The following is a 26518-nucleotide window of genomic DNA, read 5'->3' on the forward strand; positions in this document are numbered from 1 at the left end:
TTTGGCCATGTCGATATTTCCTTTACAAATCTTTTGATATCACTAGGTCTTGATAATTTGGATATATTCAAGGTACAAATTAAGTAGATCCTGTGAAATCTTTATTTCCTTAATTCCATTCAGTTAATACCGGTGTTATTTTTTTAATATTAAATTAAAAACATAACTAAAAGTGGTTTGCGCATTCTGTAACATGTTACCTAACTCGCCATGGAACGTGTGATAGAACAGTAGAATATGATAGTCTCACCTTAAACATTGAATATTTGAATTCAGCAGAAATGTGCAACATCTTGGTTCGTTTGTCTTTGTCAGAAATGTCGTTATTATTCCGATAAAACAAGAAAAGAATTAGTTGTTACAAGTCTTATTCATAATAACACTTGCTGGTCTATCTCAGCGGAGATGGTAACCTTTATGATGCAGCCATCCCTATATCTGAGAAGAAACAGATCTCCATCACCTATAATGAAAAGTAACATAATAGATATATTTGTTTATAATTTCGTTTGTATTTAATTGCATTTTAAAAAATATCCCTTGTAGAGTTGTTCAAAGTTTGTATCAATGTACACAGTGGGTTGTTTCCTTCTACGTCATACTCCTGTTAAAAAAACATACTTATGGCGTATGGTTGGCAGACATGGGCAACCAGATGGTAACCAGGAACTTTACTTTATGACCACTTCAGCGTCATTAACATTTTAGCGCGTGCTTATGAATTAAAATTCCATTGGAAAATGAATCATTTCTATACAAAAAATAGTATATAAGTAGAGAAAATATTTTTCTGTGAGGAAACATATTAAGATAGATTGACGGAAAAAGAGCTAGAATAAATATGATATATCTTAAAGAGATTTTAATAGGCAGAAATAAACAATTTCTATTAAAACTGACAAGTATATCTAAAAAGGGACGTCCATCAGTAAGCATGCGTAATGGAGGAATATATAGGGGATATATGAGATATAACATTGATTATTAATCGATACATACATAAAGTAAATAAACACCCTGCATTTTATTTATTGACAAACGATTTAAATTGAGAAAATCAGCGTTAGTTTTATATCATTTGAAGCTGAGATACTCGACAAATATGTGTATTGTTGAAGTAAATAGAGATAATGAAGTGGAGGACATATTTATCAATGACCCCTAAACGAACTCCAAATGAAATTGTTCTGCCCATTTACATTTGTTCTGAGAATATAAGAGACAAATTTGTCGAATCTCATTGGGTTGTTGGCTAGTTGTATATAGAAGCTGGTCAGGGGAATGTCACAACGAAGCTTGTGGTCAATGTATTGACCAGATCACCTCACAAGATATGTCTTTGTGAACCTAAATGTACCCAGAGAATAACGATGGCTAAGTCAATAAGCGGATAGCTGGCTGGAATGTTCTAATACAGCCAGAATATCACATGATTTGGGAATTTTCAGTGATAGACTGTCAGAAGCAGTCATGAACATATAAGTTGGAATTGTTTTGATTATGACGATCAGATATAACCTTTCCCCGACCTCATCGTCAGAAACAATATTGTTAACTTTCTAATACTATTATCATAAGAGAGATTATTCCAAAGGGCCCTCAACACTTTCGGCGATAGCAATTCCAAAGTTTACCATGATTGGTGATTCTACTTCAGTACATAATTTAATAATATTGGTGTATTAACGATAACAAATTCACAATTACAAAATTCCAATGCAATTCGTAAATCATTAAACGCGTAGTTGTTAAGCTTACAATATAATGTTCCTGGTTAGATTATTACATACTATTGAACATATATATCTATGACTTCAAACCAACACAGAAACATACTACATTGTACCCTTAAGTCCGCTGTACTTCATGGTTAAAAATGTAAAATGATAAATGGTAAGAAATATAAAGCAATAATCTAACTTGGGTTTGGCTGTAAAACGCTTCCATATCTGTGTAATGATGGCAATTAAACGGCACAGTGAAACAGGGAGAATGGAAGATAAGAACGAGATGGAAACATCACAACCATGATCAGTCAAAAGTCACATTTGAGAACGTGACACTATTTGCTTTTATTAGCCACGGTTTACGTGATGGAGGTTTTCGATGTAGCCTGTGCAAGTCTTTCTTTTGCCCTAGTTTTATTGAAATAAATTTGAGTTTAGATATTAGAATATGTTAAGAAGTTGGTATTTTTGTTACATAGCTAAGAGTTACTATACAATATTGCTAAAACACATATACTGTGAAATTTCGTGTTTTTTCCTGGACATTATTGTAGCTAAACCTTGCTCGTGTCATCATGAAAGTCACTTGTACAACTTTAACTCGTTTATGAACAGACATAATTCTGTGGATTAAGACTACCCACGATATCACCGAACAAAGTTCCTCCACGAACAATATTGATTTTGTAATTCAGATTAACCAACAACAAAAGATGGCGCTCAATAACTTTGAACAGTCCATTTCCCATCATATCACATTCGATTTAGTACAACATTTATTCTCTACAAGTGAAAACGTGGTTTAGGTTTTCAAAACGTTTTCTTTTCAGTTTGATTAGAAAACAGCTTTTCACAACACTGCATCACAACTTCTGATACCGATCTTCTTTTTTAACCTTTCACCGTTTCCGGCTTCTTGACTGGTAGATTTATTGTGGTGTTTCCTCGTAATAATATTACCTTCTCTTGTACAACATTATTTGTTCTAACTAGTTTCCAAGTCACCTAACAAATTGATCTGGTTTGTGATTCTTTTAAGTACATATTTGAAAATTGCACTTTTACGTTAGATTACAATCACCTCGTTGCTAGAACATGTCTGAACTGTTTCACCCTCTGGTAGCAAATATTATGTATGTTAGATGTATATCTCATTACATGTTATTGTATAGTGTGCGATATTATAACAACCCGGAACGTTCATTGAATACAAATTGTAATGAATACAAAATTGCCTTTCTTCAAATATATGCACTCGTTTGTTTGGCATTGTAAACGTGACAGTAGGGTTTCCTTGATAGCCCAGATATTTAGGCGGTAAACACCCGTCATTTCGCTCTCCGTGTATTTGTTTTTATTTACGACAAAACAATTTTTTGTAATGAATTCGGTAAACATTTATCGGTTTCCCTTTGTATTTGCAAGCTATTTATAGGTTCTCTGTCAGCCAAATGAATGTCGCTTTAACTAGAGGGGGAAAAGGTCAAGGTGAACGACGTAGTTTATTGGGAGCGTAGCAGACAAGTTTGATGGCTTTGTCGAAGATCCAAATAGATCGCCGGTCAGTAAAGTCACGTGTTCAAAGAGAATGTGTTAGTTGCTGTATCATGCCTTCAGATTCTTTAATGTTTTCATCGAACTTACAGTATGTTCGTCGAAGCAACAACCATGATTCGTCCGCGGGAGTACTTAAATTACTCGATGACCAAATTAAGCTATTTTAACAACGCGGCACAGCGTCATCTAGGTAGGTTGGTCCCTATAATTCTTACCACAGTCTTCTAGGTAATCTGGTACACCGGTATGTCTAAATTGTTTACATGAGTGGGACTCCAGACTGCATGCTTTATTGCAAAAGTAGTATGTTCTTAGTGTACAGTATCTGGTTTCGTTAGTATAAACCACCTTCTCCTTTGCTACCCTGACATAACTTGGATAGACCCAAGACCTATATGCGAGAACGTGGTCGATGAAGCAAAAGACACCGACTTTGTACGAACACTAGATCTTGTTAATGCTGTAATAACATCTTCAGTCATGTTACACCATATAATTTAAAGGACATTTTAATCAACCTGCCTGAATGTTCTTGTTTTGTTAGAAGTATTATTATATTTTTTCTGTTCTCGCTTGAGTTTACATTTAGTTTTTACTTTGTTATTTACTAGCGCGTGTAAAAGTCGATGTACTTACGACTACCTGCCTAGTTACCGCCATTTCTACATTTGTATTGAGAGTAGCTAAGTGAAGGTATACCTAGCGGTTATGAGAATGTGAATATATTGGGTAGTGGTCAAGTTATTATGAGAACATCACACGCTTGCATGGACTAGAATTCACATCGCGGGTGTCGTCGTTGAAGTTGATGAATAAAAAGACGTTTATCCTTCCGGAACTCTAATAATCCTTGTATCTACGTGATCCTATTTTGACCATATTCTATCAATTGTTATTGTTTTTCACACCAGGGTAAGTCTTACGTATTAAGAGTTTTTTAACACAAGTGAAAGTCTTACGTAACAAGAGTTTGTTTGTTTCGAAAGTGTTTTTGAAGTATTTATAAAAAGTGTTTGTCTGATTGATGTATGGAGTATTTGGGTAGATATCACTCTATGTGCCTTTGATGGTAACATCTTTGTAAATTTAGCGACTTTGTAGTTTTCTGAGGTAATGTAAGTATGTTTTAATGATAATGTCAATGACAAGTGATAACGTCAGGTTGTCTCGGTGATTTCTTGTCTCTTTTTATGTTGTATGAGTATTTTTATTTTTACATTATTTAATTTTCTATTCAATTATTGTCGATATAGCTATAACATTTCCAGATAACGTGAAGCACGTACCTGCTGTATGATACATGTGTGACATTTCATCAGTCTTCTGTTTACAATTTTAAAAACTCGTCCCTCTGATTTCACTCACCGGCTTTCAGACTGCCTCCATAGCAATTTCATGGAGAATACTTACACCATGCATGTTACATAATTATGTCACTTGAGTATTAAATTCAGAATCATATTATTGATCGCTTTTCTCCTTTGCCATGAAATGTTCAAAAACAATCCCCATTATTAAATTGAAAATTGGTTATGTTCGACAATTGGAAACGAGCATGAATCCATCACACCAGACATGGTATGAGATCTACATGTAAACTACGACTAGGCATCTTTAGCTGTATACTAGGTATGTTTAGGAATCGTCTCCGTTTTTTCTAGTGGTAATTTAACCTTTCCCAGAATTGTTGATCATTCCTTGGTATTTTGGTTACCGCCTTAATTATTCTTTCTAAACATACGAGTATCCGAAAGCACTCTACGTCATACACATTACTCATGGTAGACAATGCCAAGTTATGTAGAATTTGTGCCATGCAATGCACTCTGCAATCCTATATAACAGAATGTGCAAACCAAATTATACTGCAAGACTAACCTTGCCTTTCTCATAAATAACTTTCTTGTTGCTTGCTATTTTTAAGCATTCAATCCGATTTTAATGTTCTCGCCGACAGTGTAGCTATTTTAACGAAAGCCAAAGTTTACTTAGTTGAAATCTTCTGTCCTATGCAAGCAGAAAGGTGATAATGAGACCAATCAATGACAGCTAATCAAAACTGCAATTGTAAGTAAGTTTAAACAAAAACAAGGGGATATCTTTAGAATGCATGATGACATTGTGTGGTATCATTTAGCATTATAAGGCCTCATACCAGACTGTTCTATACGACTCTCCAGCACCCGTCGAGACTTCCTCTAATATAAGAAAACCTCACTGCAATCCTATTTAGAAATAGCGTGTTAGTTTTGACCCGGTGTTATTACGTGCGACCATGACTATGTAACACAGCTATATTCTCAGACTTCAAGACGGACTCTAGTGGACGCAGAGCGATTTTGAATTCATATCGACTGGAACAGACCGATTTAGTATACAGCTATCGTACTGCCTGTGTTCTAGTAACACTTCGGTCTTCCTGACTATAGGATCCCTACATCCGCCATGCCATGTGCTTCTGTAGATCGTCGACAGTGTACATAAAAACTGAAATAATACTCGGATTCTGGGTATCACATTGTCACCATCAGTGACGAAATACTATGTACCGCAATGTAATCTACATCAACACAATTCTCGTTAAGTGGATGTTTCTACACATGGTATCGAAGTGACGGGAAGGACACTACCTCTTATCCTATCGATGTGAGTATAACAAAGATCGAATATCGTAGATATTCCTGCCTTTTAACATTTTTCATGTTGTTCTGTTGGAAGCAAATCATGAATGGTTTGTGTACTTAATGCCTGTATGCATGTCTATTCTATAGTGGTCTTCTCCTGCCTGTGTAATGTTTCATAGCATTCCCGGTGCAGAAAGATGTTGGCTTATGTACATCGGTTTGACGCCTTATACTGCAGAGATGACGTAAATTATAAGCTCGGGTTATTCAAAACAAACTTCAAATTTTTTGAGGCTACAGTGTAATTTGTGTGCTTGAAGAGAGTTAACTTTGTAAGAGAGTATTACGAGCTTTAACATATAGGCTGTGTTAAAACAAGTATTATGTCACAATGTATTTCACATATACAAGCAATTACAAACAAAATGTCATGGAAAATGTATGAAAATGCACAAATAATGTTTGCTGACTAATACAAAGTCTTTATTGACATATACATAAACAATTTTAACTGAGAATCTTTTTTATAAAATCCTAAAATTTCATGTGAAATGGAAAGATGTATTCTTTTTCACATAAGTAAAAGAAGTTAAATGTTGACAGAGTTTGAAGGAAAAACGTTGAGAACAGTATCAAAACGAAGAAATCATTATGTTGCACCATTTGTCCAAATCATGGCATCAAAAATATTTCTGACTGGAAACAATGAAAGCCGCTTCAGGTTATAATACGGTAGTGGCAAATTCACTGGATGAGAAGCGAATTATGTGATACTAACTTTCAAGTGTTTGTTGATGTATACAAGATATATAGAAAAGTGTTACACAAACGCAAAATATCAAGGTGATTATTTGTTTACATATACAAAGCACTTATTGATGAGACTCACAAAATAAAAAAGAAACGTTTCTTGACATATTCAGAATATTAACAGAAGTGTTTGTTGACACATACATGGTATAAGACAAATGTTTGTTGACACATACATGATATCAGAGAAGTGTTTGTTGACACATACATGGTATAAGAGAAGTGTTTGTTGACACATACATGGTATAAGAGAAGTGTTTGTTGACACATACATGGTATAAGAGAAGTGTTTGTTGACACATACATGGTATAAGAGAAATGTTTGTTGACACATAAATGATATAGGAGAAATGATAGTTGACACATATATGATATAAGAGAAGTGTTTGTTGACACATACATGATATAAGAGAAATATTTGTTGACACATACATGATATAAGAGAAGTGTTGGTTGACACATACATGATATAAGAGACGTGTTAGTTGACACATACATTATATAAGTGTTTGTTGACACATACATGATATAAGAAAAATTGTTTGATGACACATACATGGTATAAGAGAAGTGTTTGTTGACACATACATGGTATAAGAGAAATATTTGTTGACACATACATGATATAAGAGAAGTGTTTGTTGACACATACATGATATAAGAGAAATGTTTGTTGACACATACATGATATAAGACAAGTGTTAGTTGACACATACATGATATAAGAGAAGTGTTAGTTGACACATACATGATATAAGAGAAATATTTGTTGACACATACATGATGTAAGAGAAGTGTTAGTTGACACATACATGATATAAGAGAAGTGTTAGTTGACACATACATGATATAAGAGAAATATTTGTTGACACATACATGATGTAAGAGAAGTGATAGTTGACACATACATGATATAAGAGAAGTGTTTGTTGACACATATATGGTATACGAGAAATGTTTGTTGACACATACATGGTATAAGAGAAGTGTTTGTTGACACATACATGATATAAGAGAAGTGTTTGTTGACACATACATGTATACGAGAAGTGTTTGTTGACACATACATTATATAAGAGAAGTGTTTGTTGACACTTACATGATATAAGTGTTTGTTCACACATACGTGATATAAGAGAAATGTTTGATGACACATACATGATATAAGAGAAGTGTTTGTTGACACATACATGATATAAGAGAAGTGTTTGTTGACACATACATGATATAAGAGAAGTGTTTGTTGACACATACATGATATAAGAGAAGTGTTTGTTGACACATACATGATATAAGAGAAATATTTGTTGACACATACATGATAAATGAGAAATATTTGTTGACACATACATGATATAAGAGACGTGTTAGTTGACACATACATGATATAAGTGTTTGTTGACACATACATGATATAAGCTTGTTGACACATACATGATATAAGTGTTTGTTGAAGCATACATGATATAAGAGAAATGTCTGTTAGATTTGACACATACATGATATAAGAGAAGTGTTTGTTGACACATACATGGTATAAGAGAAGTGTTTGTTGACACATACATGATATAAGAGAAGTGTTTGTTGACACATACATGATATAAGAGAAGTGTTTGTTGACACATACATGGTATAAGAGAAGTGTTTGTTGACACATACATGATATAAGAGAAATATTTGTTGACACATACATGATAAAAGAGAAATGTTTGATGACACATACATGATATAAGAGAAGTGTTTGTTGACACATACATGGTATAAGAGAAGTGTTTGTTGACAAATACATGATATAAGAAAAGTATTAGTTGACACATACATGATATAAGAGAAGTGTTTGTTGACACATACATGGTATAAGAGAAGTGTTTGTTGACACATACATGGTATAAGAGAAGTGTTTGTTGACACATACATGATATAAGACACATACATGATATAAGAGAAGTGTTTGTTGACACTTACATGATATAAGTGTTTGTTGACACATACATGATATAAGAGAAGTGATAGTTGACACATACATGATATAAGAGAAATATTTGTTGACACATACATGATATAAGAGAAGTGTTTGTTGACACATACATGATATAAGTGTTTGTTGACACATACATGATATAAGAGAAGTGTTTGTTGACACATACATGATATAAGAGAAATATTTGTTGACACATACATGATATAAGAGAAGTGTTTGTTGACACATACATGATATAAGAGAAATATTTGTTGACACATACATGATATAAGAGAAGTGTTTATTGACACATACATGATATAAGAGAGAAATGTTTGTTGACACATACATGATATAAGAGAAGTGTTTGTTGACACATACATGATATAAAGAGTGTTTGTTGACACATGTTTGTTGACACATACATGATATAAGAGAAATGTTTGTTGACACATACATGATATAATGACACATACATGATATAAGTGTTTGTTGACACATACATGATATAAGTGTTGGTTGACACATACATGATGTAAGAGAAGTGTTTGTTGACACATACATGATATAAGTGTTTGTTGAAGCATACATGATATAAGAGAAATGTCTGTTGACACACACGTGTTAAGAGAAATATTTGTTGACACATACATGATAAATGAGAAATATTTGTTGACACATACATGATAAAAGAGAAATATTTCTTGATACATACATGATATAAGAGACGTGTTAGTTGACACATACATGATATAAGAGAAGTGCTTGTTGACACATACATGATAAAAGAGAAATGTTTGTTGACACATACAAGATATAAGAGAAATATTTGTTGAACATACATGATGTAAGAGAAGTGTTAGTTGACACATACATGATATAAGGGAAATGTTTGTTGACACATACATGACGTAAGTGTTTGTACACACATACATTATATAAGAGAAGTGTTTGTTGACACTTACATGATATAAGTGTTTGTTGACACATACATGATGTAAGAGAAGTGTTTGTTGACACATACATGATATAAGTGTTTGTTGAAGCATACATGATATAAGAGAAATGTCTGTTGACACACACGTGATATAAGAGAAATGTTTGTTGACACAAACATGATAAAAGAGAAATAATTGTTGACACATACATGATAAAGGAAAAGTGTTTGTTGACACATACATGATATTAAAGAAGTGTTAGTTGACACATACATGATATAAGAGAAGTGTTTGTTGACACATACATGATAAAAGAGAAATGTTTGTTGACACATACAAGATATAAGAGAAATATTTGTTGAACATACATGATATAAGAGAATTGTTTGTTGACACATACATGGTATAAGAGAAGTTTTTGTTGACACATACATGATATAAGTGTTTGTTGACACATACATGATATAAGTGTTTGTTGACACATACATGATGTAAGAGAAGTGTTTGTTGACACATACATGATATAAGTGTTTGTTGAAACATACATGATATAAGTGTTTGTTGACACATACATGGTGTAAGTGTTTGTTGATACATACATGGAATAGGTGAAGTGTTTGATAACAAATTGACAAACGCAGAGATATACACATATATGAAATGTTAAGAGAAACATCCAGTATTTCATCATGATATACACTTAGAGCTATCTTTGCTTTTACTTAAGGGATGCTTTTCTTGTTTCATTCTTTCTCCCAGCTGTAAGCTTTTGTACATATTTTGAGTACGTGTCGATAGACTCTTTCCGAGATGTCGCCATTATCGATATTCCCTCTCAATAGTACACGACAGAGTTAAAAGTATCATCAACTCGAAGTCCGGAAAGAAATTGTAGAAAGTTATTTGGATGTACGTTTTCATGCACAGATTATTTCTGTACACGAAATGGCATGAGCTATTGAGGCTTAGAGTGTCAGACAGATTCGTGTCGAGATAGTTTTGGAGAAGAAAATATCTTTTTTATATATTTTCTAGCTTGTCGTGCTTGAGGGCCTCTCAGCGTGTACTTGTCATATTGATTGTGTGTTGTGATTGTCAGAATTACCCCTTTGAAGCAGGAGGAAGCTTCAATTCAAGTGCACTTTTTACAGCAAACATGAAATTATTTTGTTAGATTATTTTGTTTGAAATAGTAAGGTTGATTTGATTCAACACTCTGTTAACAAAGGATGATTGTTCTTACAAGACGAATTACCTGCTGAAACATGAACATTATACAGCGATTATCAGAATATCTACACTATATAAACCCATGAAAGGTGTTTAGTGTTGTATATGATGTTTGAGAGGTTTCAGAGTACTCCTAGGATTTCGCAAAAAAGTACCTAAAATTCATTTCGCTTTTTTATGAAGATCTTATTTTGATATTAAAACCAATTAAAGACATATTCATATACATCTGTATGCGGGCGTTCAATTTGCATTACGTGTACAAGAAAAATTCGTTTCAAACATTATTGTGCTATATCATATTTTACAAAGAGCAAAAGACATGATCTTGGGTACTGTGTTGACTATTGAAAGGGGGGCTCCAGTTTATCATTGTGGTCGTATTACCTTAAACCACCGTCACATGATTGTACCGCACTGAATCATATTCAGTCTTCAATGTTGTTGTTCTTTTGAAGATGGAAATCGATTTCTGGTTGCCTGGAATGTAGTCCGATAGTCCCGTGGCTAAGCTCCAGAGTTTGGATGGAAAGGTCCAATTTCCAAAAGCTGATACAATTTCTATGCAATTGTAGCTTAGAAGTAACTACAGTTAATATCTTGCACACTGCTTGTCCAAGATTCTGATAACTGTAAGAAAAGCTAACATCATGTTGAAAGCAGTTTAGTGATCATATGTATTATGCTATGTAATCGCCTACACAAAACTGGAGTCCCTTTACTGCCTCGGATTAAATATTGAACGGGTAGACAAATGGGAGATTCCTGACCTGTAGTCAATAATACCCTCTGAGTCTGATATATTTAAACTGTAAGAAAAAAACTCATTGATACGATGTTTAGCGGCTTAAGCTAATGTGATAATGGACTGTAGTGTTTGATAATTACCTTAACGGTAGCAAGCAGTGCGGTGGTCGTTGTCTAGAGTTTGAATGTTTCATCTGAACCACTACTATCAGTACCGGGGATTCGTACCAGGCTGTAGGATTAACTCTTTTATGATTGTATAGCTTCACGATTTAACAGTTGTGATAGCGGATGGTGCAGCAGAAACTTAATTTACACATAAAGTATACTTCGGCCGCACATCGTCCACACACACGCACAAAATCGAAAGCACGAATGTGATATAATATCGCACATTTTGTGTAGCTCGGTAAAATGGTTGGTTAACAGTACGGACAGATTAGATGGGAAACTCCTGTAGTTACAACTTAACAACAAACACAGACATATAGATTATCAAGTTCATTTTTATTTTAAAGTTATTATAGTGCAACTGGACCTTCGTTAAATAGTCTCGTAAGGGTGCAGTTTCACATCTCACAGATCAGCGAGCGGTTAACACTAAGCAACACATTTACATGTATACAGGTATCGGTAAACACGTGGTCCGTACCGACTGCGTTTCCGGTGTCACAAACACAACACATAAAATTTACTCGTTTCACAACCAAATGATAAAAAATGCCAGTCTCAGAGCGATTGTAGATGAAATAACGTTTCTGACAACACAATGCCTTAGATGATTCATTGTCGAGACAATGAGCGACATTCATTTAGTGTTTACATGTATAATTTATATATAAGAGTATCTCTACACAAACAATGGTAAGGAGTGACACTTACACACGGGAGTATATAACAGACCAGGCTATATCTGATACAGGTACACAGACAATGGACAGGTGTGACACTTACACACGGAAGTATATAACATATCAGGCTATATCTCATACAGGTACACAGACAATGGACAGGTGTGACACTTACACATGGGAGTATATAACAGACCAGTCTGTACCTGATACAGGTACACAAACAATGGACAGGTGTGACACTTAAACACGGGAGTATATAACAGATCAGGCTATATCTCATACAGGTACACAGACAATGGACAGGTGTGACACTTACACACGGGAGTATATAACAGCTCACTCTGTACCTGATACAGGTACACAAACAATGGACAGGTGTGGCACTTACACACGGGAGTATATAACAGCTCACTCTGTACCTGATACAGGTACACAAACAATGGACAGGTGTGACACTTACACACGGGAGTATATAACAGCTCACTCTGTACCTGATACAGGTACACAAACAATGGACAGGTGTGACACTTACACACGGGAGTATATAACAGCTCACTCTGTACCTGATACAGGTACACAAACAATGGACAGGTGTGACACTTACACACGGGAGTATATAACAGCTCACTCTGTACCTGATACAGGTACACAAACAATGGACAGGTGTGACACTTACACACGGGAGTATATAACAGCTCACTCTGTACCTGATACAGGTACACAAACAATGGACACGTGTGACACTTACACACGGGAGTATATAACAGATCAGGTTATATCTGATATGGGTACACAAACAATGGACAGGTGAGACACTTACACACGGGAGTATATAACAGCTCACTCTGTACCTGATACAGGTACACAAACAATGGACAGGTGTGACACTTACACACGGGATTATATAACAGATCAGGCCATACCTGATACAGGTACACAAACAATGGACAGGTGTGACACTTACACACGGGAGTATATAACAGATTAGTCTGTACCTGATACAGGTACACAAACAATGGACAGGTGTGACACTTACACAGGGGAGTATATAACAGATCAGGCCATACCTGATACAGGTACACAAACAATGGACAGGTGTGACACTTACACACGGTATATATAACAGATTAGTCTGTACCTGATACAGGTACACAAACAATGGACAGGTGTGACACTTACACTCGGGAGTATATAACATATCAGTCTATATCTCATACAGGTACACAAACAATGGACAGGTGAGAGAGACACTTATACACGGGAGCATATAACAGATCAGGTCATACCTGATACAGGTACATAAACAATGGACAGGTGTCACACTTACACACGGGAGAATATAACAGCTCACTCTGTACCTGATACAGGTACACAAACAATGGATAGGTGTGACACTTACACACGGGAGTATATAACAGATCAGGTTATATCTGATACAGGTACACAAACAATGGACAGTGTGACACCTACACACAGTAGTATATAATAGATCAGGCTATATCTGATACAGGTACACAAACAATGGACAGGTGTGTCACTTACACCCCTGGGTATATAACAGATCAGGCTACATCTGATACAGGTACTCAACACAAAGATGTATGGCTTGAACTGGAAACATACCTAGTTAAACCCTGGTATATATTGAAACTAAAATATCCATTCCCAGACATACTCTTAAGTAATTTCTAGATTTACATCAACCGCGACAGAAACGCATATATATACGATAAAACAACATCTCGTTTTCCAGAACTTTGAGGTGTGATCGATGATGGCAGAATAAAAAGTGTTATAAACATTGGATGGTTTATTCTAGGAATTCAGGTGATTAGATGATATAGCCAGTGTTGAAAATTTGACTGGGGAAGATGACTAGTATTGTGAGGTTAAGTCAGAGCGTCTGTCAATTAAAGAATATTTTCAATGTTTATGGATGGAAACACAATGGCAACTAAAGTAGATAACCGGTGTTTAAACGGTCGGCCTTAAGCAAACATCGAAACTGTTCTTAGAATTTAGCGGTATAGACATACGTAGAATTGACTCAATGTATTATTTACTTACCGTTGTTGTAGTCTGTTGTGTATTCACGGATTTTTATGGTGTTTGCCCCTGGGTAAAAATCGACTCTGCAGGATTGTTCACCCAAAATATATGTGTTCATGTAGAGTGTGCCCTTGGTAACAATTATCCAGAAAATACACGTTATTATCAGAGAAGCCAGGTTCATCACAGCATATAGCCATCAACCTCTGATATTTATTTTGAAGATTTGTTGGTAAGCAAAGCGTTCAAATGATTGTGCAAAAGACACAAAAATAAATAGCACCTTTTTATACAGTACAAAATTGGAGTTAAATATGGCAGAGCCAAACACTTCATTATACCGCGACATAAAGTTGTTGCGTCCTTCTATGACCCGTCAGTGATGCTGAAAACCTAAACATTGAGGACATGGAGACGATGGAGGAAAATCCAAAGCGATCGAAAGAAAAGTCAAAATGTTGATGGGGAGGTACAATAGCCCATTAGTTCAATAACATTAGTAATTTCCATGTGTATAATAGTTACGTATCGAACATGTGTTTATTCTGTATTGTGTTACTCTTTAAATACATTAAAACGTAGCAGGTTATGGCAAATTTTGAGGACTAAACTTCCACCTGCAGTGGCTTAGAATTAGACACGACATTGTCAAAAATTGTTTGAATGTTTATCCAGGGTGAATATTTAACTAGAGAAAATAAAACATATTTAGAAATATAGCTCGGAGAAGGATTCGCCGGGAGGAACGAACAAGTGTTTGAAAAGGTTGTCTATCATTCCTAATTAACTGAAGCTCTGACTGCAGGCGTCATGTTTCGAGAGGAATTGAAGCATTATCTAGGATGAAAAATGAGGCCAGATTCTAACTATTTGCCACTTGTGTAAAGTTCTAGTAGAAGACGTTTCCATGGGCGCCACCTGACCAAGATTCATTGGAAGCTTATTGGATAGTTGATAACGAAGAAAAAACTTGAAAGTGATCAGCACTTTATTCTAATCAAGAGGCGCTGAGTTGAACGTATTGCCACATTTAATGGCGTGGACATCGGTGAATGTCTCCACCGGATCTTGTTTAAAGCTGTTGTCAGGTACTTCTCAAAAAAAAAAAAAAAAAACATCCCGTTTGAATGGAGGCAATAGCTAGCGAAAATTCCTTTTATTCTAATTTCAATTTGATATTACGTCGAAAACGTCTCTAACATCTGATTGAATTAATCAAAAAGTGCATTGTATACAACACAATAGTTGAAATATGTAACTTTTACTTTGCAATACAAACTGGTCAGTATGTTCTATCGCTATAATAATATACCACGTGAATTGAGTTACAATTCATACAGGGTTTTTTTTACAGATATCAAATGTATTTAAAAGAGTCTAGCCTTTACTTACAATATATTTAGCTGATACATGGGAATACAGCTTTGATATCCTTAGGAAAAATGATATAGTAATTGCATTTCAAAATGCCATTTATGATACTGAATGGTTAATGGTGGAATGTAGAAGTCGGGTTTATGTGAAGTTGTCATGATGATCTAATTACAATTATTTGTCATCTTATTTATTTATCTATTTTATTTTATATATTTGTTTGTTTGTTGTTCCATTATTTGAAAATTGGTTTGTTATTTAGGGATTGACATGTGCAGGTTTGTTTTTAATCAGTTTTACTATGTAAGATAATCTCTAGGATGATATAAGGTCTATATTTTATTACTTTCATTTAGAAACTTGTTACTGGAATGAGAGTTGATAAGGATCATGATATTGACATCCTAACAAAATCTTTTTGCTTACCAGCGTATAAATATATAGAGAATACATGGTCAGTGTCTTCAAATAAAAGCTGTATCTTGGCGAAGGTGAAAAACGTGGCGACCCTCTGGCGAGCCAAAATATAGCTTACATTTTAAGACACTGGCCATGTATTCTATTTATCCTGCAACATTGACTGAAAATCAGACTGTTGATCCTTGAATAGTTACCTAACGTTGCCGTTACGCTGAATTTTGCCTGATGGGAGATGCCAAAATAATTGTTCCGCGCAGAAATATAGTTCCAAACTTTATTGGATATAAGAGTAATTTTATTTGTTTTTATATAAATCAACTTGTACATCACAACATGTGAAATCGTTTATTTCAACAACTATATATATTTTTTCCCGTAAGTAAATTCTGTCGAATTACCGCACGTGCTAAAATCAGCTATTTTCCGTCACTACCGATTACAGCAAAATGTATGCATTCCTGTAATGACAACCCAAGATACAGGATGAAATTAAATATTATGTCTGTATCAACCGTTAAAAATCAAGTTTGTATGATTTACATTCCGGTACAAATTGTTAATCTATTTGTATTTACAATAGGACATAAATGAAGACATAGAAAGCGTTTTTTGTCACAAATTCTAATCAAATTCTGATCGAATGCATATTATCTCAAAACTGCAGTAAGTGACACGTCGTTTGATGATGGAGTTTATAAGAAAACTGTCTCCGTTATATATTGGAGTACAGATGGTTATACATTTATATATGTATATAAAACTGCTTTATAAACGGAACTCAGCATGAATGAATTAGCAAGCACATCTCTCACACCAAGTTCTTCTTTCAAAAGTTATCAAGTTACAAATAATGGGTTGTGTTGATAATTTTTGTAATAGGTCTAGAATAAATCGGTTATGTAAAAATATGTTACCTGCTGGATTGCATGAGCACATGATGTATTCATCACATAATTCGTAAATATTAGATGCTGTACAGTTTTGATTTCTGTGATTTAAATAATCCATACATATAAATAAGATTAGGTATATAGCGACAACAGTGCCACATCAGACAGTTAAGAAAACATTGTTAAGTTTAACATGTAAATTTAAAGATGAATTTAAAGGAAAAACATATGAATGGAATGATATGCAGTCTAAATGTTCCATAAACGACACAATATACACCTCGACAGCGACAAAAAATGCTTCTCATATAAAGTAGAGCGCTAGGCTTTCTGTAATTTATGAACTGAAGGAAGACACCAGGTTCCAATCATAAGAGAATGCGTACGGCGTGTGGTAGCGTCCCTAGTGTGGTAACACTTATCAATACCGAGGATAGTGTGTTTGTATTCTCATACATCTGCAGGTAAGGTGTTTATACATTAATAGCCGATTTTATTTACCGTCCAGGATTTATTCGGCTGCAGCAGGTGATGTTGATTAATCCTCGCGTACATCTCATCAGGATATAAACAGGGGGATTATAATGCATCACACACCAGATATAAATATTCATTTACAAAGAATTAATAACAAATTATTATCGCTACAACAACATATACATTCTGTACAATATCTCTTCCCATCAATTCTTAACATCTTTTAATTTCTCCCAACCTGGTATGTTTTTGAAAACTAATAGGTTTTGTGGATGTACATGTACCTTTTAATCCTTTGCATTTCCGACATAACCCTGAATCCTTTTAGGACACCGATTGTATTTGTTTTCTTTATTGAATTCTTTATTGATTCTATTTATTCAAGCATTTACATATCTGGTCTTTTGTTTAAAATTTCCCTCGGGTAGTTACTTTTTACAATCTCGGCTTTAATCTTACACAGCATGCCTTCAAAATTTAATACCGAAATCAAAAAAATAAACAAGCCAGCAATGCAGTATCGATATTGTGATGGCGTCACTTCCATCCCTAAGCACTAATTCTATTCTCATATATTAATGTTCCTTTTACTAACAGAGTTTATTTGTTTTCGGAATTAATGTATATATGTGACGTCGAACGGTTTTATCTTTCCGCAGATTGTTTGATGTGGAGTTCAGGTGTTCACCATATTTTTGAGTACCACGCGTGATAATGAAGCATACACGTAAGACTTAGCACCGTTAAATCATGATACTTGAAAACATTCCACAGATAATATTGTTATGTATTATTGATATTTATCAAATTATTCTGATTTAGGAGCATTATTGTAGTAGACCGATCGTGCAATACAGATTATGGCTGACTTTCCTGAACATACGAAACTAATAGAAATTCAGTCTGTTCCATTGAATGGGTGTTCATTATATGTTTTATATACTTGCGCAGGAAAATTCCTTCTTCATCCCATAATCGCTATTGGCTTTATTACAGCCCCCTCCCTCCCCTCTTCTAAAGTGGACCATTGGACCAACAGGGTACATACCTGTGTAATCACCTCTATAGAGAGGCCATACATTGGACCAACAGGGTACATACCTGTGTTAATCACCTCTATAGAGAGGCCATACATTGGACCAACGGGGTACATACCTGTGTAAATCACCTCTATAGAGAAGCCATACATTGGACCAACAGAGTACACACCTGTGTAAATCACCTCTATAAAAAGGCCATACATTGGACCAACAGGGTACATACCTGTGTAATCACCTCTATAGAGCGGCCATACATTGGACCAACAGGGTACATACCTGTGTAATCACCTCTATAGAGAGGCCATACATTGGACCAACAGGGTACATACCTGTGTAAATCACCTCTATAGAGAGGCCATACATTGGACCAACAGGGTACATACCTGTGTAAATCACCTCTATAGAGCGGCCATACATTGGACCAACAGAGTAAATACCTGTGTAAATCACGATTATAAAGCGGCTAACCATTCCTTTATCAGCGTCAAGGTCAGAGAGTAATACAGTGGAAACTCTCTGCTGTCTTGTGCTTTTCGGTTGCTGTGTGTGTACTATTTACATTCTAAACTCCGACAACAAAAATACATAACAAGATCTATCAAGTTCATCAAAACAGCATTCTCATGTCATACATGTCACACATAATGTAGAGAGAGCCATTAAAATCAGTCAAACAACTATAAATAGACAGTGTACGGTAACCATCCGTTTTCCTGACTGTAACAATGCATAACTTAACCATGCTGTTGGGGATATGTACAGCCAATACCTGAGACAGAGACACAATTTTCGTTAGTTTCCTCAAACCCCTCAGGGTGTGTACTGTAAAGATCAGTTATCTTATGTTTCTAGTGTATTTATGACATACAAATGTTTCCATTTACGTGTTAATTACAATGTTTGTGTATTGTGAAAGTGTGATATTAACGATAATAGGTTAATTCCGTATAGTTTTTGAAGTTTCATTTTATTGCGTTGAGAATTAGTACTAATATATATATATAACTCCGATATAGTCAGATTTACAGGCACATGCGATTAGGGAAATTATGATACATGTAGCTGTTATCAGTTATTTGCACACAACAGAAAGGCATCGGTTGTTTATCGTTAAAGAGAACGCCTTTTGTTTATTCCGTTACTTTATTTAAATAAGATATTTTCCTTCAAACCATTAAAAAAGAATGTCGGACTAAATACAAGGCGCTTGTTCCGAAAACTAATTTTGTATAGAATTGTACCAGATATTTGGCAAAGGAAATACTGAACATATTGCACGTCATTCATTTTAAAGTTGGTTTAATCAATCAAGAAGTTCAATGAGAAATACGGTATTGATTGTATAAAAATGAGAAGCAAACGCAAATAAGATCAAGCATAGGACAACGGTGTCCTTGTCAACAAGCTTTTTTCTTATCCTCCCAATCTGAAAACAAGATTTTTATATCCGAATTGCTTTATAATGAAGAAAAGGGATATCTGCGGTGTTTGAGATAAATTTGAATTCTAGCTTATCAAATCGTTGTTTTATTCTCTGCGTTGTTTAATTTATTCTCCTGATGGTTTTTCAGGAAAGTCCGTGTAATTTTTCATTAAACATTCTATTTCTTTGTGCGATATGAAGCTGGGCAAGTTTGATGATCGTTACTTTGCCTGTTGGTTCAGTCTCTGAGTACCTTGTTCTCATTTCAGAATGTGAAATTACTTACTTGCATTGATCAACACTTACATGGTGGTATCGTCGATTAAGCAGAAGTCGCTTGCTCGTTTGAAACACCTGGTCTTATTTTAATCGTACCTTTCAAGACTCCACGTGTAAATCTTTCTTTTGTTTGTATTTTGCTCTAGCTTTATTTATAATGACTATTCTGGTCTTTCGTCTTTTTGTCATATCATCAGCTGGTTTGTTCGGCCAAAGCAAAATGTTAATTGCCATGTGTTGCATTACAAGCATTACAGAGAACATATTGTAGTTCTATATCAATTTTAGATTTCAGACAATATTTACAAGCAAGATTTTGACACAGCTTAGTTTTCAGATCGAGGAAGTGAAACATTTTAAGTGTGGCATGATATCTAATGTATCTAGCGGGCGTTGTCGGTCATTAATGCCGTTTAAGCGATTTATGTGTTGTGTCCTCGTTGAAACATGGATTAACCTAGAAGTGAGTCATTTTGTTTTAGACACCATGGCAGCAAATTAAACATCATATTAATATCAACGAATAAAATGCAACAATAGATGACCTAGATATAAAAATTAGATAACAATCATGTATATATAGTGGATAATTACAGGTCTGTTGAACTTTTTAAACAAAATGTTCGTTACAATATCAACCGACACAGCAAGGATTGGTATAAAACGGAAGGAAGCACACGGTAATTGAGAACGCGATAGGGGTGTGTACCACTAATGTTTGTTTCCATCACCCATTCCTCACCACACAAAGCATTAGCAGGCCCCCGGCATGTTACGATGCTGTTGTCACAAGGTGCAGTGACAGGAAATGCACGCGAGGTGGCGACATAACATCAGTGTGTGAGAGGTGATTTATTGTACGACAGAAGGAGTTGCTGCAATAAACATTACATTCCAGCTGCACATCAAGTGTGCATGAATCCTTTGTCATTAATAATTATAAAGACAAGTAATTATCATAAATATTACTCCCTCACTCTTCACCGTTCCAGGATTCCTAACGTTTAAGCTTAGCAGGATACCGTATTGATTCGAAAACAGTTGGTGGTACTTTCAATAGTTAAGAAATCTAGCGAAATAAAAGTCCTCCATTTAATGGTTGTTGCATTAGTGCATCTCCTTATCTGATTTTGATATTTGTTCGACCTGTTGTGATCCTACTTAGCAGTCTGTTCAGTTTCTACAATTAGGGCTCTAGGCAACAGCTCTATGTTGCAGTTTTGCTTTGATCTATTCTAAATTGTGTTTAGAGTGCTGATCACATGTGTGTCTCTTGTACAATAACACAAAGAAAATACCGACATATTAACGTGTTAATACAAGCATCATTTTGTTTAAAAAGGAAAGATTTACACGCGGACACCAGATAAAGTAAAATGAGTGTTAGGTGACATTCCCTAACTGTCATTTTAGGTGGTCACACTGGCCCCTCTCTGGGATACAGGTAACACACCAGTAAGGAACTGAATCACTGGATCAGCCAGCTTTAATCCTGCTATCCACTCAACATGAACACCATACATCTGGTCAGATCTACCTCGTAGTCGGTATAACTTACCCTTATTGTTGAATGAGGGAACTCATTTGTACAGTGTGCTGCTGTGATTTTGTATCATACAAATTATAGATAACTTATCTGTCCCATATACAACTTTCGTCCCATTTTAATACTGCAGCCTTTTTCGAACTTGGAAACAGACAATATGTTCTATGATGCTAGCTTTTGGGACGAGTTGTCCTATTTGAGGCCGATTTGACCACTCTTTTTCGTTACTAGTGATTAAAAAAAAATGAAAATTTCTCCTCCTCTCTTTGCCTTGCCTTATACTTAACCAATGTGGCATCAAGCTTTTACATAATAATGTGGGCTCAAGTGTTCCGGCTCACACTTGGGGTTTGACGAGGAACAACCACATCCATTGTAGACACTGCACAGAGATTTACTGCACATCGCAAGTAATTGGAATTACGATCTATCAGACATCAGTGTAAGATGAAACCGGGATATTTTTTACATTACTGTTCTCGGCTATTGAACGTTATGTTCTACATGATATATTGTATGTATGTGATGTAATAATTTGTGACTTAATTTGACAATTTACCTGTCTATACTGTTGTTGTTATGTCATCAATAATATGAACATGAGATATGTACATTTATGATAAAGCAGAGCCCTCCTGCCGTAAGGATACACTACGCTGAATAATTGTTTTACACCAGTCTCACAAAACACTATTATCATTATATAATCATATATATATATATATCAGAAATATAATTCAACGATACTTTATCTAAAAGTGGTAACAAGGTTAATGAATTAGAGCATAAAACGGATATTACGTCAACATTGCAATACAGAAGAAAACATTTATTGACAATGATGGTGTGATGTCTGAACATGTATTGACACTGATGGTGTGATGTCTGAACATGTATTGACACTGATGGTGTGATGTCTGAACATTTATTGACAATGTTAGTGTGATGTCTGAACATGTATTGACAATGGTAGTGTGATGTCTGAACATTTATTGACAATGATGGTGTGATGTCTGAACATGTATTGACAATGATGGTGTGATGTCTGAACATGTATTGACAATGGAGGTGTGATGTCTGAACATTTATTGACAATGGTGGTGTGATGTCTGAACATGTATTGACAATGATGGTGTGATGTCTGAACATTTATTGACAATGATGGTGTGATGTCTGAACATTTATTGACAATGGTAGTGTTATGTCTGAACATTTATTGACAATGTTAGTGTGATGACTGAACATGTATTGACACTGATGGTGTGATGCATGAACATGTATTGACAATGGTAGTTTAATGGCTGAACATGTATTGACAATGGAGATGTGATGTCTGAACATGTATTGACAATGGAGGTGTGATGTCTGAACATTTATTGACAATGATGGTGTGATGTCTGAACATCTATTGACAATGATGGTGTGATGTCTGAACATTTATTGACAATGATGGTGTGATGTCTGAACATTTATTGACAATGATGGTGTGATGTCTGAACATCTATTGACAATGGAGGTGTGATGTCTGAACATTTATTGACAATGGTGGTGTGATGTCTGAACATGTATTGACAATGATGGTGTGATGTCTGAACATTTATTGACAATGGTAGTGTTATGTCTGAACATTTATTGACAATGTTAGTGTGATGACTGAACATGTATTGACACTGATGGTGTGATGCATGAACATGTATTGACAATGGTAGTTTAATGGCTGAACATGTACTGACAATGGAGATGTGATGTCTGAACATGTATTGACAATGGAGGTGTGATGTCTGAACATTTATTGACAATGGAGGTGTTATGTCTGAACATTTATTGACAATGTTAGTGTGATGTCTGAACATTTATTGACAATGTTAGTGTGATGTCTGAACATTTATTGACAATGGAGGTGTTATGTCTGAACATTTATTGACAATGTTAGTGTGATGTCTGAACATGTTTTGACAATGGAGGTGTGATGTCTGAACATGTATTGACAATGGTAGTGTGATGTCTGAACATTTATTGACAATGGAGGTGTGATGTCTGAACATTTATTGACAATGTTAGTGTGATGTCTGAACATGTATTGAGAATGGTAGTGTTATGTCTGAACATTTATTGACAATGGTAGTGTGATGTCTGAACATTGGACAGCTTTGTTTCTCCTATCGTGTATTGAAGATACCGTTGCTGAGATAAAAAGAACTCTGAACTCTGCAATGATTTTTTTCTATTTCTCTGTCTTTTTCGTGTAATGGATAAATGATTCACTGACCTCTGTTTGGTGTGTTTTTTAACACCAGTAGCTAAATACATTGGTGCGTTGTAAACATGATGTGTACACGTTTGTGTCCGTGCCTACGTAGTTAATTTATATATATGACGTCACTGCTATACCACATACTACAGGCAATTTGACATTAAGATAAGGGTATATTTGCTTTCGTCGTTTACGCACTATTTATGTGCTTAAGCGAGTAATTACCTATTGATCACCCGATTACAACAGAATTATACCCAATAGTCAGTGAATATACCAGGCCTGTTACATCAGTAAATCTGTACACCTTACACCTGTGACATCGAAAGAACTATATCCAATAGTCAGTGAATATACCAGGCCTGTTACATCAGTAAATCTGTACACCTTACATCTGTGATGTACAACAAAGAATTATACCCTATAGTCAAAGATATATATCAGGCCTGTTACATCAGTAAACCGTACACCTTATACTGTGACGTACAACAGAATTATACCCAATAGTCAGTGAATATTCTTGTTACATCAGTAAATCTGTACACCTTATAGTTGTGTGTAAAACAGAAGATACAATAGTCATGAATATACCATCCCGTTACATCAGTAAATTGTACAAAATTATAACTATGACATACAACAGAATTATACCCAATAGTCAGTGAATATACCAGGCCTGTTACATCAGTAAATCTGTACACCTTATACCTGTGATGTACAACAGAATTATACCCAATAGTCAGTGAATATACCAGGCCTGTTACATCAGTAAATCTGTACACCTTACAATTGTGACGTACAACAGAATAATATTCAATAGTCAGTATATATACCAGGCCTGTTACATCAGTAAATCTGTTCACCTTACAATTGTGACATACAACAGAATTATACTCAATAGTCAGTGAATATACTAGGCCTGTAACATCAGTAAATCTGTACACCTTACACCTGTGACATACAACAGAATTATACCCAATAGTCAGTGAATATACCAGGCCTGTTACACCAGTAAATCTGTACACCTTACACCTGTGACATACAACAGAATTATACCCAATAGTCAGTGAATATACTAGGCCTGTTACACCAGTAAAACTGTACACCTTACACCTGTGACATACAACAGAATTATACCCAATAGTCAGTGAATATACTAGGCCTGTTACACCAGTAAAACTGTACACCTTATAATTGTGACGTACAACAGAATGATACCCAATAGTCAGTGAATATACCAGGCCCGTTACATCAGTAAATCTGTACACCTTATAACTATGACATACAACAGAATTATACCCAATAGTCAGTGAATATACCAGTCCTGTTACATCAGTAAATCTGTACACCTTATACCTGTGATGTACAACAGAATTATACCCAATAGTCAGTGAATATACCAGGCCTGTTACATCAGTAAATCTGTACACCTTACATCTGTGATGTACAACAGAATTATACCCTATAGTCAGTATATATATCAGGCCTGTTACATCAGTAAAACCGTACACCTTATAATTGTGACGTACAACAGAATTATACCCAATAGTCAGTGAATATACCAGGCCCGTTACATCAGTAAAACTGTACACCTTATAACTGTGACATACAACAGAATGATACCCAATAGTCAGTGAATATACCAGGCCCGTTACATCAGTAAATCTGTACACCTTATAACTATGACATACAACAGAATTATACCCAATAGTCAGTGAATATACCAGGCCTGTTACATCAGTAAATCTGTACACCTTATACCTGTGATGTACAACAGAATTATACCCAATAGTCAGTGAATATACCAGGCCTGTTACATCAGTAAATCTGTACACCTTACAATTGTGACGTACCACAGAATAATATTCAATAGTCAGTGAATATACCAGGCCCGTTACATCAGTAAATCTATACACCTTACAACTGTGTACAACGGAAGTATACCCAATAGTCAGTATATACCAGGCCTGTTACATCAGTAAATCTGTACATCTTACACCTGTGATGTACAACAGAATTATACCCAATAATCAGTGAATATACCAGGCCTGTTACATCAGTAAATCTGTACACCTTACACCTGTGATGTACAACAGAATTATACCCAATAATCAGTGAATATACCAGGCCTGTTACATCAGTTAATCTGTACACCTTATAACTGTGACATACAACAGAATTATACCCAATAGTCAGTGAATATACCAGGCCCGTTACATCAGTTAATCTGTACACCTTACAACTGTGTACAACAGAATTATACCCAATAGTCAGTATATATACCAGGCCTGTTACATCACTAAATTTTTACACCTTACA

This window comes from Ylistrum balloti, unplaced genomic scaffold (assembly GCF_031769215.1).
Source record: "Ylistrum balloti isolate Yb309-2 unplaced genomic scaffold, AGI_CSIRO_Ybal_v1 Utg370792, whole genome shotgun sequence".
Classification (NCBI taxonomy): domain Eukaryota; kingdom Metazoa; phylum Mollusca; class Bivalvia; order Pectinida; family Pectinidae; genus Ylistrum; species Ylistrum balloti.